This window comes from Heterodontus francisci, chromosome 2, assembly GCF_036365525.1.
Source record: "Heterodontus francisci isolate sHetFra1 chromosome 2, sHetFra1.hap1, whole genome shotgun sequence".
NCBI lineage: Eukaryota > Metazoa > Chordata > Chondrichthyes > Heterodontiformes > Heterodontidae > Heterodontus > Heterodontus francisci.
Window position 1 is genome coordinate 120,744,669 of NC_090372.1, and position 18,997 is coordinate 120,763,665.

Here is an 18,997-nt window from a genome sequence, read left to right on the forward strand (position 1 = left end):
AAGTATCTCCAGCTGTTTCAGCATGAGCTCAGGATTTCCGAACTTGAGGGGCAGCTGGAATCACTGCGGAGCATCAGGGAGTAGGAGAGTTTCCTGGCTCGTACGTTCCAGGAGGTGGTCACCCCACAGGCAATAGGAATTCAGGATAGTAGGTGCGTGGCCCATCCAGAAGAGGCAGGAAACTGGTACTCAGCTTTGGAGACTGCTGAGAGTGACGACACCTTGAGGGAGTGCAGTCCAACCCATGGCACCAATGGGCAAGAAACTGTGCAGAAGGGAGCAGCAAAGAGTAGAAATGCAGTTGTTATAGATGATTCCTTGTCGGGACAGATAGATCTTTCTGTAACTGATGTCCCAAATGGTGTGTTGCCTCCCTGGTGCCAGGATGAAGGACTTCACTGAGAGGGTGCAGGATATTCTGCAGAGGGAAAGGAGTGAGCCAGGAGTTGTGGTGCATGTTGGTACCAATGACATGGCAAGGGCAGGTATTGAGGAAGTGCTACGGTCAGATTTTCAGGAGCTAGGGAGAAAGTTAAAGTGTAGGACCTCGAGGGTAGCAATCTCTGGATTACTCCCAGTGTCACATGCTAACGAGAGTAGAAAGAGGGGAGATAGGGTGGATTAATGTGTGACTTGAAGCATGGTGCAGGAAGGACGGTTTCAGATTCTTGGAGCAGGAGGCACCTATTCAAAAAGGACAGGTGTAATGTGTTCTTTATGCATGGAGTCCAATTCTTTGAAGATGTCTAACAGGTTTATTAACAGCTAAACTAGTATATACAGTACAGAACCTTCATGTAGGTGTTACAGTTGCAGGGAGACCCTGGCTTGTAGTCACATGACTACATCCTGGTACATAGCTCATTAGCATACTGAGATCTTAAAGGGACATCGCTCTTAAAGCCAATCATACAACAACGGATTGCATCACAGTAAGATTGGGATCAATGTCCTTGCAGGGAGGTTCACTAGTGTGGTTGGGGAGGATTTAAACCCCTTGGCAGGGGAATGGGTACCAGCATATAGAAGTAAAAAACAGGAATAAAGTGCATACGGTGAGAGTGTTAAGTAGTGCTACCAAAGTGCATAGAATATGGGGAGAGATCAACAGCACTAGAATAGGGAATAGTAAGTTATTAGGTGGAGGAAATAATAAAGTCATCAGAGTTAACATGCATGCATGTGAATACATGGAGTGTAGTTAATAAAATTGGTGAGTTACAAGTGCAGATTGACATGTGGGAATATGATACTATGGTTAAAACAAAGACCAGGCTCAAAGAAGTGCAGAACTAGGTGTTAAATATTCCTGGATAGAAGATGTTTAGGAAAGATAGGAAAGAAAAAAAAGGGGGAGGAGTAGTGGCGGTATTGATTGAGAGTACTACAATGCTTGAGAGAGAGGATATCCCGAGGGGTCAAGAACAGAATCTATTTGGCGAGAGCTATGAACAAGAAAGGTGCAATTACATTGCTTGATGTAGACTATCGGCCACCAATTAGTGAAAAGGATGTAAAGGAACAAATTTACAAGGAAATTATAGAGAGGTGCTAGAATTATAGAGTAGTTATAATGGAGAACTTTAATTATCCAAATATAGATTGGGATGGTAGTAGTGTAAAGGGTAGAAAGGGGCAAGAGATCTTAGAGCAGGGGTCAGCAACATGTCCATATATGGTATCCGTGACTGGTAATTTCAGCGATAAGAAATTTCCCGTTGACTTCTTCTTTCAAACCAATCCGACTTTTTAAAAAAACGCAGCTGTCACTTTCATAGCTGACAAGTGCTTGAGCAGAGAGAGCGCTTTGAGTTTGGACAACTTTGGGCTTTTCAGTAGGCTTTGTCCAAATTGGAAGCACTCTCTCTCTGCTCAAGCACCTGTCAGCTGTGAAAGCGGCAGCTGCGATTTTGTTAAACTGTCCAATCACAAAACTGCTCAATTGTGAGTTCCCACACTCTGCAACTGTCAGAGAGAGGGACACAAGGGGAGAGAGAGCAAGGATAACAGGGAGGGAGGGGGAGAGCGAGACCGATCGAGAGCGAGACCGAGCGAGACTGATCAAGATCATTCCTGACAGATGGACATCTATCTGGAGTACTCTGCATCGCTACAAGTGTGCAGGCAAACATTGACTACTTGTGCAAGCAAAAAAAAAAGCCAGGCATCCCATGAAATCAGTGTCTAACATAGTGAAGAGAAAGTAAGTCAATAAATTAGTCTTCTCATTTAAAGCTTCTTGACAAAAAGGAAAATTGTTGTTTTGATTAATAAGTTTTTACTGCCATTATCATTCTGAAATTGTCTCACTGACCCCCTGTGTAAGACAAAAATTGTAATGTGGCCCCCACATGAAAAGGTTCGACACCCCTGCTTCAGCAACTAGCTAGCAGCTAAGTATGTCAAAGGTCAGCAACTGCAATGTGCACATTTACTATCCAGTTTGAGGGCAGATAACCGGAGTGGCCAATGTCATTTGAAAGTTGCCTGTATCATACAATTACACTATATGAAAATGCCCCTGTTGTAGGGTATTCCCAAGCACAGAGGCACCTGCAGTAAATATCATACTGTTTAAATGTTATTTGAGTAAGTAGATTCATATAATCCTAGTGAATATAATATAAATATATATATATATATACACTCATATACAAGTTGAAAGTATAGCCACATATTGTTATAAAATGGAGTACTCATCCAATGCACTGTGAGAACAAGATTGGCTAAGTCATATCCCTGGGAATGGTACCGTGAGACCCAGACAGTTAGGCTGACCAAGGAGGCCCCTCATATCAGTGTATAAGACAGTTGCTTTGTGTAACTGCAGACTGCACGAAGCAATCAGGAATGTAAGTTTGATAAAGGTAGAAGGATTCATTGTGAAGACTCAAGGATAGTTGATAAGGGGGTCTGGGAAACATTACAAGATGATCAGGGGGCTTGCATGAGCTGATCACGTAGCCACATGATGCCTAATGAGTAATCTAATTAGATAGATTTGGCTTGGACATAAATTGGTTAGTCTGGAGTACAATCTTACAGATAATGACTAAACATTTTGTAACTGAATAATACATGCAGTAACACCCAGTCAACCTTTTGCAGAAAAGCTTTTTGTTAATAATTATCTTGTTAAAGCTGAATCGGAATCAACAGTGATAGACTGAGATATAGACATTAGTGAATTTAAGAGAATCGCTTTATTGGAAGAATTGAAGGCCATTTTTTTATTTGTAATTCATTTCATCTAATTTTGTCACTAGCTTTGGTGAGTAGATTACACTTTGTCCATGAGAGATTCTGTTGTTTCTGTATTTTAGAATTCAGAACCTGGTTTCACAGCCTGTCAAGATGAATAAACCACTCTTGCCTCCCTACCGTTAATCTCTCTGTCCCTTCCTGTCTTATTCTGCTTTTCTGTTTTACATGACTCTTCTGAAGTACTATCTGCTTCACCCTATAAAATCCTCCTGATTTGGAGGTCACTGCCCTTTTGTTGGCTGCCCTGTCTTCAGATACCTATTACAAACAGGTGGAGAAGTTGCACAAACAGAGACCCTCACAAGTTAAATTGTCTTGTGACAAAAGCAGTTTGAGAAATGGTCTGTAAATTTGCATTCCTGACACCTTTAAATCCACAGAGGTCATCCAATAAGGTCCATCTACCACCCCATGACATGATGTAGCTAACTCTATTCTGTCAACAAAAGTAATTCACATTGGCATGGCATACTATTTTGCATGCTAGCTAACTAATGCAGTTGTGCTGCTCTCCATTGATGTTTGTGTGCTTAGCTACTTTATTTATAGGAAGAAATGTGTTTTGATGGGGTTAGATTGGCTATACACTTTATATGCAACTTAATTGCCCCCATGTCTGTGGCTGAGTCAATAATTTTGTCAAATGTCCATGGTGCAACATGCCTATCCCTGTCCTAGAGTGTGTTCAGGAAAATTTTCTACAGCAGTATGCTTCCCGTCCAATGAGAAAGGAGGCACTGTTGGACCTGGTTCTTGGGAATGAGGTAGGCCAAGTGGATCAAGGGTCAGTAGGAGAACATTTAGGGGGCAGTTATCATTGTGTCATAAGGTTTCGGTTGGCTATGGAAAAGGACAAAGAACAATCTCGAATAAGAATAATTAACTGGGGGAAAGCCAACTTCAATGGGGTAAGAATAGATTTGGGCTGAATAAATTGGAATCAATGGTTGGCAAGAAAAATGGGCTACCTTCAAAGAAGAAATAGTTCAGGCATAATCAAGGCATATTCCCTCGGTGGGATAAGGTAAGGAAAACAAATCCAGAGCTCCCTGGATGACAAAAGAGATAGAGATAAAGAAGATAAAGTGTGCTCATGACAGATATCAGGCAGATAATACAATGGAGAACAAAGCTGAATATAGAAGGTTCAGAGGGGAAGTGAAAAAGCAAATAAGCGAAGGAAAGAGAATGTATGAAAAGAGACTAGCAGCTAACATAAAAGGGAATCCCAAAGTCTTCTTTAAGCATATTGATATTAAAAGGGTGGTATATGTGGAGTAGGGCTGATTAGGGTCCAAAAGGGGAATTTACACATGGAGGCAGGGGAAATAGCTGAGATATTTAAATGAATACTTTGCATCTGTCTTTACCAAGGAAGACGATGCTACCCAGGCCATGGTAAAAAAAGAGGTAATTAATATGCTAGAAGGATATAAATTGATACGGAGGAGGTATTAGATGGGCTGTCTATACTTAGAGTTGATGAAGCATGATGACCAGATGAGATGCATCCAAGGACACCGAGGGAAGTGAAGATGGAAATTGCAGAGGCACCAGCCATAATTTTCCAGTCTTCCTTATAATCAGGGGTGGTGCCAGAGAACTTGAGAATTTCAAATGTTGCACCCTTCTTCAAAAGGATATAAAGATAAGCCCAACAATTACAGGCCAGTCAGTTTAACTTCGGTGGTGGGGAAACTTCTAGAAACAATAATTTGGGACAAAATCGATAGTGACATGGACAAATGCGGGTTAATTAAGGAAAGCCAGCATGGATTTGTTAAGGGAAAATCATGTTTAACTAACTTACTGGAGCTTTTTGAAGGGGTAACAGAGGGTTTATGAAGGCAATGCTGTTGATGCGGTGTACATGGACTTCCCAAAGGCATTTGATACAGTGCCACACACCAGATTTGTGGGCAAACCTGTATAAGACATTAGTTCGGCCTCAGCTGGAGTATTGCGTCCATTTCTGGGCACTGCCTTTATGGAAAAATGTGAAGGCATTGGAGACAACGCAAAAAGGATTCATGAGAATGGTTCCAGGGATGAGGAACTTCATTTATGAAAATAGATTGGAGAAGTTGGGACTGTTTTCCCTGGAGAAGAGATGGCTGAGAGGAGATTTGATAGAGGTATTCAAAATCATGAGGGGTCTGAACAGAGTAGATAGGGAGAAATTGTTCCCACTCGTGAAAGGATCAAAAAGGAGGGCACAGATTTCAAGTAATTGGCAAAAGAAATAATGGCGACATAAAAAACTTTTTCACGCAGTGAGTGGTTAGGATCTGGAATGCTCTTACAGAGTGCCATGGAGGCAGGTTTAATCGAGGCCTCTTCACCCTCTAGAGAACCCTCACATCCTTCCTAAGGTGTGTGACCAGAACTGGATGCAATACTCTAGTTGTGGCCTAAACACAACTTTGTCAGATTTTGAAATTTTACTTTATATTCCAATATCCAAGTCATATGAACATAAGAAGCAGGAGCAGGAGCAGGCCATTCATGCCCTCAAGCCTGCGCCGCCATTCAATAAGATCATGGCTGACCTGATTGTGGCCTTAACTCCACTTTCCTGCTGTCCCTAATCCCCATGCCCTAACCCTTGACTTCCTTGTAGATCAAAAATCCAACTCGCTCTTGAATATATTCAATGACTCAGCCACCACTGCTTTCTGTGGGACAGAATTCCAAAGATTAACAACCCTCTGAGAGAAGAAATTCCTCCTCCTCTCTGTGTTAAATGGCAGACACCTCCTTTTGAAGCTGTGCCCCTAGTTCTAGATTCCTCCATGAGGGGAAACATCCTCTCAGTATCTACCCTGTCAAGCCCGCTCAGAATCGTATGTTTCAATAAGATCACCTCCCATTCTTCTAAATCCAATGAGTATAGACCCTAGCCTGCTCAACCATTCCTCATAAGACAATTCCTTCATCCAAGGAATCAGCCTTGTGAACCTTTTCTGAATGGCTTCCATTGCAAGTATATCCCTCATTTAAGTAAGGAGACCAAAACCGTACGCAGTACTCTAGGTGTGATCTCACCAATGCCCTGTACAGTTGTAGCAAGACTTCCCTACTCTTATACTCCATCTCCTTGCAATAAATGCCAACATTCCATTTGTCTTCCTAATTATTTACTGCAATCATCCAGGCATGTGGAGAGTATTCCATTGCACTCCTGATTTGCTGAACCTGCATGCTAACTTTTTGTGATTCATATATAAGGCCATCCAGATCCCTCTGTACCACAGCATTCTGCAGTTTATCGCCATTAAATAATATCCAGCTTTTCTACTCTTCCCACCAAAGTGGACAACCTCACAGCTGCCACATTATACTCAATCTACCAAATTTTTTGCCCAATGACTTAACCTATCTAGATCTCTTCGCAGACTGTATTCTCCTCACAACTTGCTTTCCAACCTATCTATATATCATCTGCAAATTTGACTACAATACACTCAGTCCCTATATACCAGTCATTAATATAAATGGTAAATAGTTGAGGCCCCAGCACTGGTCCCTGTGCGTCATTATCTTGCAAGTGGAACTCTTTACTGAACCAGGGTTAACCCCTTGAGTGATGGTATGGTAGAGTGGGGAATATGTCGAGTCCTGAGGTTACAGATTGTGATTGAATGCAATTCTGCTGCTGCTGATGGCCCACAGTGCCTCATGGATGCCTGGTTTTGAGTTATTAAATCTATTCTGAATCTATCCCATTTAGCAGAATGGTAGTGCCATGCAACATGATGGAGGGTATGCTCAGTGTGAAGACAGGACTTCGTCTTCACTAGGACTGTGCGGTGGTCACTCCTACCAATACTGTCATGGACAGATGCATCTGCGACAGGTTGACTGATGAAGTTTTTCCCTCTTCTTGGTTCCTTCACCATCTGCCACAGGCCCAGTCTGGCAGATATGCCCTTCAGGACTCGGCCAGCAGTGGTGCTACTAAGCCACTCATGGCGATGCACATTTGAATTCCCCCACCTAGAGTATATTCTGTGCCCTTGCCATCCTCAGTGCTTCCTCCAAGTGGTGTTCAACATGGAGAACTACTGATTCATCAGCTGAGAGAGGGTGGTAGGTGGTAATCAGTCGGTGCTTTCCTCGCCCATGTTTGACCTGATGCCATGAGACTTCATGGGGTCAAGAGTCAATGCTGAAAGCTCCCAGGGCAACTCCCTCCCAACTGTATGCCACTGTGATGCTGCCTCTGCTGGGTATGTCCAGAGATGGTGATGTCTGGGACATTGACTGTAGGGTATGATTCTGTGAGTATGACTATGTCAGGCTGTTGCTTGACTAGTCTGTGGGACAGCTCCCCCAATTTTGGCACAAACCCCCGATGTTAGGAGGACTTTGCAGGGTCAACAGGGCTGGGTGTTCCATTGTTGTTTCTAGTGCCTAAGTCGGTGCCAAGTGGTCCGTCCGGTTTTATTCCTTTTTGAATTTTCTGTAGCAGTTTGGTACAGCTGAGTGGCTTGCTAGGCGTTTCAGAAGGTAGTTAAGAATCAGCCACATCGCTGTGGGTATGGAGTCACATGTAGGTCAGATCAGGTAAGGACAGCAGATTTCCTTCTCTCTAAAGGACTTTAGTGAACAAGGTGGGTTGTTACGACAATCGGTAGTTTCATGGCACCATTGACTTTCAATTCAATTTTTTTATTAATTAGATTTATTGATTAATTGAATTTTAATTCCACCAGCTAGTGTGGTGGGATCTGAACTCCTGCTCCTAGGGCATTAGCCTGGGCCTCAGGATTACTAGTCTAGTGACATTACTGCTACACCACTGTCTTCCTGGACTGCAACAATCACAACCATCTTCTTTTGTGCTGAGTGTGATTCCAACCAGTGGAGTGTTTCCCCCCTGATTTCCATTCAATTCAATTTTACTAGGGCTCCTCGATGCCGCTTTCTTCTTCTTTGGCCTCCTTATCTCGAGAGACAATGGGTAAGCGCCTGGAGGTGATCAGTGGTGTGTGGAGCAGCGCCTGGAGTGGCTATAAAGGCCAATTCTAGAGTGACAGGCTCTTCCACAGGTGCTGCAGAAAAAATTGTTTGTCGGGGCTGTTACACAGTTGGCTCTGCTTCTGTCTTTTTTCCTGCCAACTGCTAAGTCTCTTCGACTCGCCCACACTCAGTCAAATTCTGCCTTGGTGTCCAGGGCAATAAGTCTTACCTCATCTGCAATAACCTGTTATAACCTACAATATTTAGTTCCCAGTCCTGTTCTTTACATAGCCATATTGCAGTTATTCCAACTACAGTTAGTTCCTCATTATGGATTATTGTCTCCAGCTCCCCCTTTTATTTTTGATGCTGTGTACATTCCTGTACAGACAGTTTATTTTGTTGTTAATAGTTGTTTTATGCTTCTGTTTTATAAATATATTTGTTCCCTGATTTTTAAAAAAAAAATGTTACCCTTGCTGCTTACCTTGGACTGATCTTAACTCTCATCTCTTATTTCTTTTATCATCAAACTTCTATTATTTTCACCAGATGCTTCCCCCGTCTTACTAGTTTAAAGTCCTATCACCAGCCTTATTTATCCTTTCTGCTAAGACACTGGTCCTGCTCTGGTTCAGCTGGAATAAAAACAAATAAATAAAAATGAATGCTGGATATGCTCAGTAGGTCAGGCAGCGTCTGCAGAGAGGAGAACAAAATTAATTGGCTGTATTTTTAGTTGGCTGTGGAAGTGGGACTGGAGGTGGATGGGCCTGCAATTTCCCACTACCGGCTGGTGCGTTGGTCTCCTGCCATGGTCCCGCTTCCGAGCAATTTTTATGGATGCCGGATCAGGGGTGAGGGAATGACAGCTGCCAATTAAAGGGCCTATTAAGGCCACTCTGCACAAGCAGACTGGAATTTTCCTGTCGGCATGTGGGCCCCCATGCAGGATGAAACATGGCTGAGGGATGGAGGCAACCTCCTGGTGGCAGACCAGGGTCCAGCGCTCCATCCAGTTAGGAAACCCCCCACCACTCCTACCCTACCCCGCGCATGTCATTGCCATAGAGGCACATTTGCAGTCCCTGGTCATCCAGTGGAGAGGTTGCTCCTCCACGTCGACAGCCTGGCAGCTGCGGTCTCTTTAATAAAAATTTGTAAAAGCTCTTCAGAGGGCATCTCCATCTTGAGGTGCCCTCCCTTTCTCCTACCTGAACCAACAGCCTCCCCTTCCAATAGGCCTTCCAGCCTTGGGAGCCTGTCCTCCATCCTTAATTGCCAATTAAGTGACTGCCTCCTTGAAAAATCGTCCACTGGGTTCTGGCGCCAGCATGTGTACGTTCCTGACACACATTTCCTCCTGAGGGCGGGATCAGACCCCACAAACGAAAATCCAGCCCAACATTTCAGCCCGACCTTTCATCAGAATTGACCTGAGACATTATCTCTAATTCTCTCTCCACAGATGCAGCCTGACCTGCTGAGTATTTCTGAAACTTTATGTTTTTATTTCAGATTTCCAGCATCCACAGTATTTTACTTTTGTATTACTGCTTCAGGTGGAGCTCGTCTCAGCAGTACAGCTCCTTCCTTTCCCAGTATTGGTGCTGGTGTCTCACGAATGGAACCCCACCTTCCCATATCAGTCTTTCAGCCACGCATTTCACCTTCTTAATCTGCCTGACCTTCTACCAATTGGTACAAGGCTTGGGTAATAATGCCAAGGTTAACATCTGTGAAGTTGTGTTTTTTAATTTGGTTCCTAATTTCTGATATCCAATGTGCTAGACTTTTGACCTGTCTTTTCCAGCAATGCATTTTAGTGTCTATATATTGGACAATATTATTGATTCATAACTATAGAACTATTCGTGATGTTTCCTTATTATTTTCTTTAGATCGGAAAGGAGAATCTGTTGCTTCCACTGAATACAACAACTTGCATTTATATATTGTATTTCTTCTCTTTGGCCTCCTTCTCTCGAGAGACAATGGATAAGCGCCTGGAGGTGGTCAGTGGTTTGTGAAGCAGCGCCTGGAGTGGCTATAAAGGCCAATTCTAGAGTGACAGACTCTTCCATAGGTGCTGCAGATAAAATTGGTTGTCGGGGCTGTTACACAGTTGGCTCTCTCCTTGCGCTTCTGTCTTTTTTCCTGCCAACTGCTAAGTCTCCAACTCGCCACATTTTAGCCCTGCCTTTATGGCTGTTCACCAGCTCTGGTGGTCACTGGCAACTGACTCCCACGACTTGTGATCAATGTCACAGGACTTCATGTCGCGTTTGCAGACGCCTTTAAAGCGGAGCCATGAACGGCCGGTGGATCTGATACCAGTGATGAGCTTGCTGTACAATGTGTCCTTGGGGATCCCGCCATCTTCCATGCGGCTCACATGGCCATGCGGCTAACAAAAATCTCATGGTGTTTTACAGTTGCAAGACCGACCCGAGTAGCTCTAAGAGGGCATTAGGAGAAGATAACGGCCATTTAATGAAGAGATAACGCTGAGTACCGTCACATAAATATGAACGCTGACCCCATGATTATGGATAATGTCAGCTAGGGGCAACATATGGATGAGGATTAGGAGGGAGCCAAGGATGGAATCTTGGGATAACCACAAGTCTTCTGCAGAGCCATGGAGAGAAGTTGTTTGCACAAAATTTTCTGATAATATTGAAACAAAATGGACTGAAATCTTGAGAGGGGCGTGTCATGGATGTGAATCGTACAAGAGAAACAGTGGAGGGGAATGATGCAGAGAACGATGTTGAAAAATAGAGGTGCCTAGGATGACGAGGAGAGATAAAGAACTGAGGTCATAGTAATAAGAATAGTTTTGGTGACTTTGACCAGGGTGGTCTCAATGCTGTGGCAAAGATGGAAGCTGGACTGAAAGGATTTAAACAGAGTGGTGAGAGAGGTAGGCACAGAGGAGGACAAAAGGGTCATGAGTAGGCTTTTTAAGGAGAGATCTGATTACAGTAATTTTGAACAGGGGAGGACAGTGTCTAACAAAACTAGAAACTTTATTATCACAGGCACCTCTATTATAATATGATTATCTGACATAAACATGCTGCCATGGTGCATCATTCTGAGCCTCTTGCCTCTGCTTCTCCTCATCCTCAAACATTATGAAACATTATGATGCAGAACAGGGGTATATCCATTGGGAAGGCCATTCCAACTGCTTAGTCCTTCTGACTGTGTGGTGGGGGGTTGGTGCGTGGTGGGTGTTGTGTTGGGATCCAAAAAATTCAGGTACAGTGAGACAGACAGCACTTTGCATAGTGCAAGTCTCAGCAAGAATTAAAAAACACAAAGGAAATTACTGTGAAACTCCGTAAATGTTAGTTACGCTGATATCAGGCGACTTTGGGGCCTTTTGCAATGAAATATTTGGGTCTAACTCTATACCAGTGTAATAGTTGTGTAAATCCAGGAAACTTGTGTGAGCTTGGCTTTTACATGGGGAAGCAGAGCTAATAAATGAGTGGCAAAGGCTTTTAGTGGACAAAATCAAAACGTTGCCAACAATCAAGGGAATTTGCAATGTTTCAGCGCAAAACTGGTGTAAATCAGTTACACTAAAATTTCTCAAAGAATGGTGCAATGCTAATCTTATGCAATACTTTAGCTGAACCATTTGGATCAATATTCATACTGGTATTAACTACTTTCTGCATATATTGCATGTTTTTTTACAATGTAGTTTAATGTAGATAAGGCTTTAAACCAAATAGTGGGGGGGGGGGGGGGGAGGTTCAATTGAAGGAAAGTTTAAAAAGTCGAATAGTAATGAGAATGCAGAGGTGCAGGGTAGTGAAGGAGCATACTTTATATCAGAGAGTGATAGGAAGGGACAGAGAATACAAGCACAAGAGTACAGCAGAAATTAGAACCAGAGTAGGTAAAAATGGTAAAATGTCAAAGCTTAAGGCTCTTTATCTGAATGCACGTAACACTTGGAACAAGATAGATGAGCTGACGGCACAGATAGAAATAAATGAATATGATTTGATAGCTATCACTGAGACGTGGTTGCAGGATGACCAAGATGGAATCTAAATGTTCAAGGATATTCATCGTTCCAGAAGAATAGGCAGAAAGGAAAAGGAGGTGGGGTAGCTTTGCTATTAATGGAAGGGATCAGTGCAGTTGTGAGTAATGATATAGGTGTAATAGATCGTGATGTAGAATCAGTTTGGGTGGAAATAAGGAATAGCAAGGGAAAGAAATCACGGGTGGGAGTGGTCTATAGGCCCCCGAAGAGTGCCTCTCTGTAGGACAAGAGATAAATCAGGAAATAATGGAGGCGTGTAAGAAGGGCACTGCAATTATCATGGGTGATTTTAATCTGCATATAGACTGGACAAATCAAATTGGCAAGGGTAGCATGGAAGACAAATTTGTAGAATGCCTCAGGGATTGTTACTTAGAGCAATATGTTGCAGAACCTACCAGGGAACAGGCTATTTTAGATTTGGTATTGTGTAATGAGGTAGGATTAATAAGAGATCTCATAGTTAAGGATCCTTTAGGGGGAAGCGATCATAACATGGTAGAATTTCAAATTCAGTTTGAGGGTGAGAAACTCGGGTCTCAAACCAGTGTCTTCAACTTAAACAAGGGCAATTACAGAGGTATGAAGAAAGAGTTGTCTAAAGCGGGCTGGGAAAATAGATTACAGGGGAAGTCAGTGGATGAGCAGTGGCAGACTTTTAAGCTGATATTTCATTTACTCCAGTCAGAAGGAAGGACTCGAAGAGAACGATGAACAACCCGTGGATAACAAAGGAAGTTAAGGAGAGTATCAAATCAAAAGCAAAGGCGTACAATGCGGCGAAAATGAGTGGTAGGCCAGAGGATTGAGAAGTTTTTAGAAACCAGCAGCGGATGACTAAAAAAGTAATAAAGAGAGAGAAAATTGATTGAGAGTAAATTGGCAAGAAATATAAAAACAAACAGTAAGAGCTTCTATGGGTATATTAAAAGGAAGAGAGTAGCTAAAGTAAGTGTGGGGCCCTTAGAGGATGAGAATGGGGAATTAATAACAGGGAACAGGGAAATGGCAGATAATTTAAACCAATATTTTGCATCAGTCTTCACGGTGGAGGACACTATAAAAATCCCAACAATAATAGATGAGCAAGGTGTAAATGGGAGGGAGGAACTTGTAACAATCACTATCACGAGGGAAAAGGTGCTGGACAAACTGATGGGACTAAAAGCAGACAAGTCGCCAGGACCTGATGGCCTCCTTTAAAAGAAGTGGCTGCAGAGATAGTGGAGGCACTGGTCATAATATACCAAAATTCACTGGATTCCGGTAGGGTACCAGCGGATTGGAAAACCACTAATGTGACACCCCTATTCAAGAAAGGAGGGAGGCAGGAAACTATAGACCAGTTAGCTTAACATCAGTCATTGGGAAAATGCTTGAGTCAACTATTAAGGAAGAAATAGCAGGACATTTAGAAAAGCATAACTCAATCAAACAGAGTCAACATGGTTTTACGAAAGGGAAATCATGTTTGACAAATTTGTTAGAGTTCTTTGAGGATATTACAAGCAGAGTGGATAAAGGTGAACCAATAGATGGTGTGTATTCGGATTTTCAGGAGGCGTTTGATAAGGTGCCACATAAAAGGTTATTGCACAAAATAGGAGCTCAGGGTATTGGGGTAATGTGTTGGCATGGATTTAGGATTGGCTAACACACAGAAGGCAGAGAGTCGGGATCAATGGGTCTTTCTCAGGTTGGAAAGCCGTAACTAGTGGGGTGCAACAAGGATCGGTCCTAGGGCCTCAGCTATTTACTATCTACATTAATGACTTAGAGGAAGGGACAGAGTGTAGTGTATCCAAATTTGCTGATGATACAAAAATAGATGGGAAGGCATGTAGTGATGAGGACACAAAGAATCTGCAAAGGGATATATATCGGTTAAGTGAGATGGGCAAAAACTTGGCAGATGGTGTTCAATGTGGGAAAGTGTGAGGTCATCCACTTTGGTAGGAAGAATAAAAAGGCAGATTATTATTTAGATGGAGAAAGATTACAAAATACTGCAGTAGAGAGGGATCTGGGTGTTCTTGTGCCTGAAACACAAAACGTTAGCATGCAGGTGCAGCAAGTAATTCGGAAGGCAAATGGAATTTTGGCCTTTATTGCTAGGGGGTTAGAGTTTAAAAAATAGGGAAGTCTTGTTACAACTGTACAGGGTGTTGGTGAGGCCACACCTGGAGTACTGCGTATAGTTTTGGTCCCCGTATTTAAAGAAGGATATACGAGCATTGGAGGCAGTTCAGAAAAGGTTCACTAGGCTGATTCCTGGGATGAAAGGGTTGTCTTATCAAGAACGGCTGAACAGGTTAGGTCTTTATTCATTGGAGTTTAGAAGAATGAGAGGTGATCTTCTTATAGAAACATATAAGATTTTAAGGGGGCTCGACAGGGTAGATGCTGAGAAGATGTTTCCACTAATGGGGGAATCTCGAACTAGGGGACATAATTACAGAATAGGGGGTTCACATTTAAAACTGAGAAGCGAAGGAATTTCTTCTCTGAGGGTGGTGAATCTCTGGAATTCTCTGCCTCAGAGAGCTTTGGAGGCTAGGTCACTAAATGTATTTAAGGAGGAGGTAGATAGATTTTTGAAATCTTGGAGAGTTGAGAGTTAGGCAGAGCAGGGCCGAAAGAGAAGTTGAAGAATGGGACGGATCAGCCATGATCTTATTGAATGGCGGGGCAGGCTTGAGGGGCTGAATGGCCGACTCCTGCTCCTATTTCTTATGTTCTTAATACCTAATTTAAAATAAATATTCTTTAGGCAACACAGTTAATGTCTGCTGTTCTAGTCTACCATGAATCCTAATCAGTTAGAGGAGATAGAATGCAATTTAAATTCTCCCTGTGATACTTTGTGTTTAATTTTATGACAGAGATAACTAATTATACAAGCAAATGAAAGCATTGGATGACAAATACAATAAATAAGGGGCATTAAACATTATGCATTCTATCCTTGTCCCATTTGGAATTGCACTGAAGGGCATTTTGTTTTGGGATACTGGAGAAAGAAGGCAAGCATCAGCTGAACATATTGCTTCAAAGAATTGCTGTTCCAAATAATGGCAGTAGACAAATGTGTGCTCTGGAAGATAATGTTCAGACAAGCCAATGATTTATGATTTTTGTTAGAAGTACGAATGCAACCTGAGTGCAAAGTGCCTAGAAATTATGTTGTGTCAGTTACACTCAAAATCACTGCTGTATTAACATTCTATAGCGCACCAACTTTTCAAACTCCTACAGGTGATATGTTCAATTACGTCACTTAGGTAACAACTGCATGGTGAGAGGGACTGGTTTATTAGATTCTTCATGAATGCTTAATAGCAGCAGTGAAACAATTGCTTTTATGCAATAAAAACAAGGTGCTGGAAATACACAGCAGGTGTGGCAGCATCTGTGGAGAGAGAAACAAAGTTAACGTTTCGAGTCAGGTATGATTCTTCAGGGTTGAAGAGTCATAACTGACTCAACATTAACTCTGTTTTCTCTCTCCACAGATGGTGCCAGACCTGCTGAGCATTACCAGCATTTTGTTTTTATTTCAGATTTCTGGCATCCACAGTATTTTGCTTTTATTTAAGTTTTTTTTAATGTGAGAGCAGGATCCTGCAAGCTCATAATTTTTATATCCCACTTCCCTACATCTCTTGCATTTATACCAGAACTTTTGCCTTTAACGAGACCGTAAAATGGGTGATATCAGATCATCGCCTGTCACAGTCTGTTCACTTTCCTTTTCCAATTGGCTTCAATGTAAAAGAAAAATGGGCAGGGTATAAAATGGGTGGCTGGTCCTTTGCCAAACATTGACTACCTGGAGTGAACAGTTAAAATCTACCCCAAGGTCACTGCACATTCCAGGCCATGGATTCAACCTGGAACAATCTTGTGGGCTCGCGGATTTGTGAAAATTACAGCAAGTGATACCATCTCACTGGTTCTGCTTTTGTTTACTGTGTCAACAGTTTTCACCCCAATTTCCACTGAAGATCGTCACCCATTCTGAATGTGCCCCAAATTCACTGCTAAGTACACAGATTCTCAGGGCCAATGTGTATACCATGTAGTAAATTTAATACCCTGACTATACTATAATCTTTAGATTATTTTTGTTGCATACATAGGAACAGGAATAGGCCATTGGCCCCTCGAGCCTATCCCACCATTTAGTTAGATCATGGCTGACCTGTATCTTAATTTGCCCACCTTGGTTCCATAACTCTTAATACCCTTACCCAACTAAAATTCATTAAATCTCATTGACTTAGCCTCAATTGTTTTTCGGGGGAGAGAGTTCCAGATTTCTATTTCCATTTATGTGATGAAATGCTTACTGACAGCACCCCTGAATGGCTAGTTCTAATTTCTGGGTTATGTCCCCTTATTCTGGACTCCTCCACCATAGAAAATAGTTTATATCTGCCCCATCAGATCCTGTTATCATCGTAAACTTCTCAATTATTTCACCCCTTAATATTCTGTGCTCTAGGGAATACAAGTCTACTCTGCAACTTGGCCTTATAATTTAACTCTTTCAGCCCCAGTATCATTCTTATGAATCTGTGCTGCAACTCCTCCAAAGTCATTATCCTTGCTGAGGTGCAGTGCCCAGAACTGTTCAGAGTACTGTAAATGCAGTCCATAGACATATGGCATAATTTTCACCCTTTGTGTTCCAGCCCCTTTGAAATGCATGTTAACAACCCATTAGCCATTTTAATTATCTTCTGCACCTGTCCACTAGTTTATAGTAATTTCTGTACAACAGCCCTTAACTCTCTTTGCTCCTTTACAGATACTAGCTTACCATTTAAGAAATACACTGATCTATCATTCTTAGGTCCAAAGTAGATGACATTGCATTTCCCCCATGTTAAACTTCACCTGCTCAATTTTGCCCACTCACTTAATCTATCAATGTTCCTCTCTGCTCCCATCTACACTACTTAATGTGCTATCTAACATAGGTTATTCAGCAAACTTGAATATACAGCCCTCCATTCCTTTATCCAAGTCATTTCTAAATATAGTAAAAAGCTTAAGACTCTAGTAGATAACTCGTGGAGGACACCACTAGTCACACCCTGTCAATTGGAGTACATTCCATTATCCAGACCCTCTATCTACTATCTGCCAACTAATTCCCTACCCATGTAAAAAGGTTGCCTCTAATTTCAACTACTTCCAGTTATCCTAACAGTCTTTGTACAAAATCTTATCGAATTCCTTCTGGAAATCCATATAAATAACATCCATAAATAGGCTCTTTTCTATCACATACTGACCTCCTTAAACAAGTCAACTAAGTTAGTTGGTCATGACTTGCCCATTACAAATCCATGCTAGCTCTTTCTGATTGGTTCATATTTGTCCCAGTGCTCAGTCCCTAATAGATTCGAGTAACTTCCCAGATTCTATGTTGGACACACAGATCTATATTTTCTTGATTTATCTCTCCCACGTTTCTTAAAAGTTACATTATCAATTTTCTGATCCAAGGGGACAAATCCTGAATCATACATTAGTTAACCATTGTCCAGCTATAAATGGCACCAGGAAAATTCATGGAAAACACAGGGAAGGCTAGATGCAGAGACTTCTGCCCAAAATATATCACTGCTTTACCGTTTAACATAAGCGCAGCAATTAAGCTGATTGAATGATTTTTAATTTTAAAAGTTCTTATTGGATTCTTGCTTCCAAATTTGGTTCAAGTCAATATCCACATAATTATTAGGCCCTTAGGGCCATAAGATGTGACATCAAATATGCCTCTGAAATATGGTACTCTTTTAAGAAAATGGACACACAATGCAGCATTTCAGTAAAGAGTAAATTTACCAATTACCTGCTCCCAGTATGAAGCCATGCTTGAGACAATACTGTAGCAACAATTTCCTTTGAAAGTAATTCTTTGCCGGCAATTTGAATTTATCCTTAAGTGTCAATTTGGCATAGTTGGTAGTACTTTTGCCTTTAAGTCAGAAGGTTGTCTGTGGGTTCAGCACTTCTCCAAGACTTTGGCACATAATCTAGGCTGTTTCTTCAGTGCAATAGTGAGCAAACTGTGGCAGCAATGTGTACCATCTACAAGATGCCTTGCAGCAACTCGCCAAGGCTTCTTCAATAGCAGCGCCCAAACCCATGACTTATACAATCTAGAAGAAGGGCAGAAAGCACATGGGAATACCAGTACCTGCAGAGTGCCCTCCAAGACACACACCATCCTGATTGGAACTATATCGCTGTTCCTTCACTGTTGTTGGATCAAAATCCTGGAACTCCCTCCGGAACAGCACTGTGGGAGTACCTGCCCCACATGGATTGCAGCGGTTCAAGATGGCAGTTCACCGCCACCCTCACAAGGGCACATATCCCATGAATGAACAAAAAAAACTACACGTGCTGTTAATCACAGATGTTGGGTAACCATTTTTCTGGCAAACTTTGAGTCCAATTATGATAGAAATGTTGCAGGTTTTAATATTTTAAATGTGAAACTTGCCTAAAACTTATTCCTGAGTCCACCATACTGTACCTACACACACACACACACACACACACACACACACACACACACACACACACACACACACACACACACACACACACACACACACACACACACACACACACACACACACACACACACACACACACACACCCTCCCTTCATCTCCTTAAAACT

At 42.1% G+C, this 18,997-nt stretch overlaps 1 protein-coding gene across 1 annotated transcript in view; it reads right to left on the reverse strand.

Moving 5' to 3' along the window:
* The window catches only part of gabbr2 (gamma-aminobutyric acid (GABA) B receptor, 2), a 1,342,876-nt gene that overhangs the window by 155,484 nt on the left and 1,168,395 nt on the right, over positions 1-18,997 (reverse strand). The gene's annotated exons all lie outside the window — the stretch shown is intronic.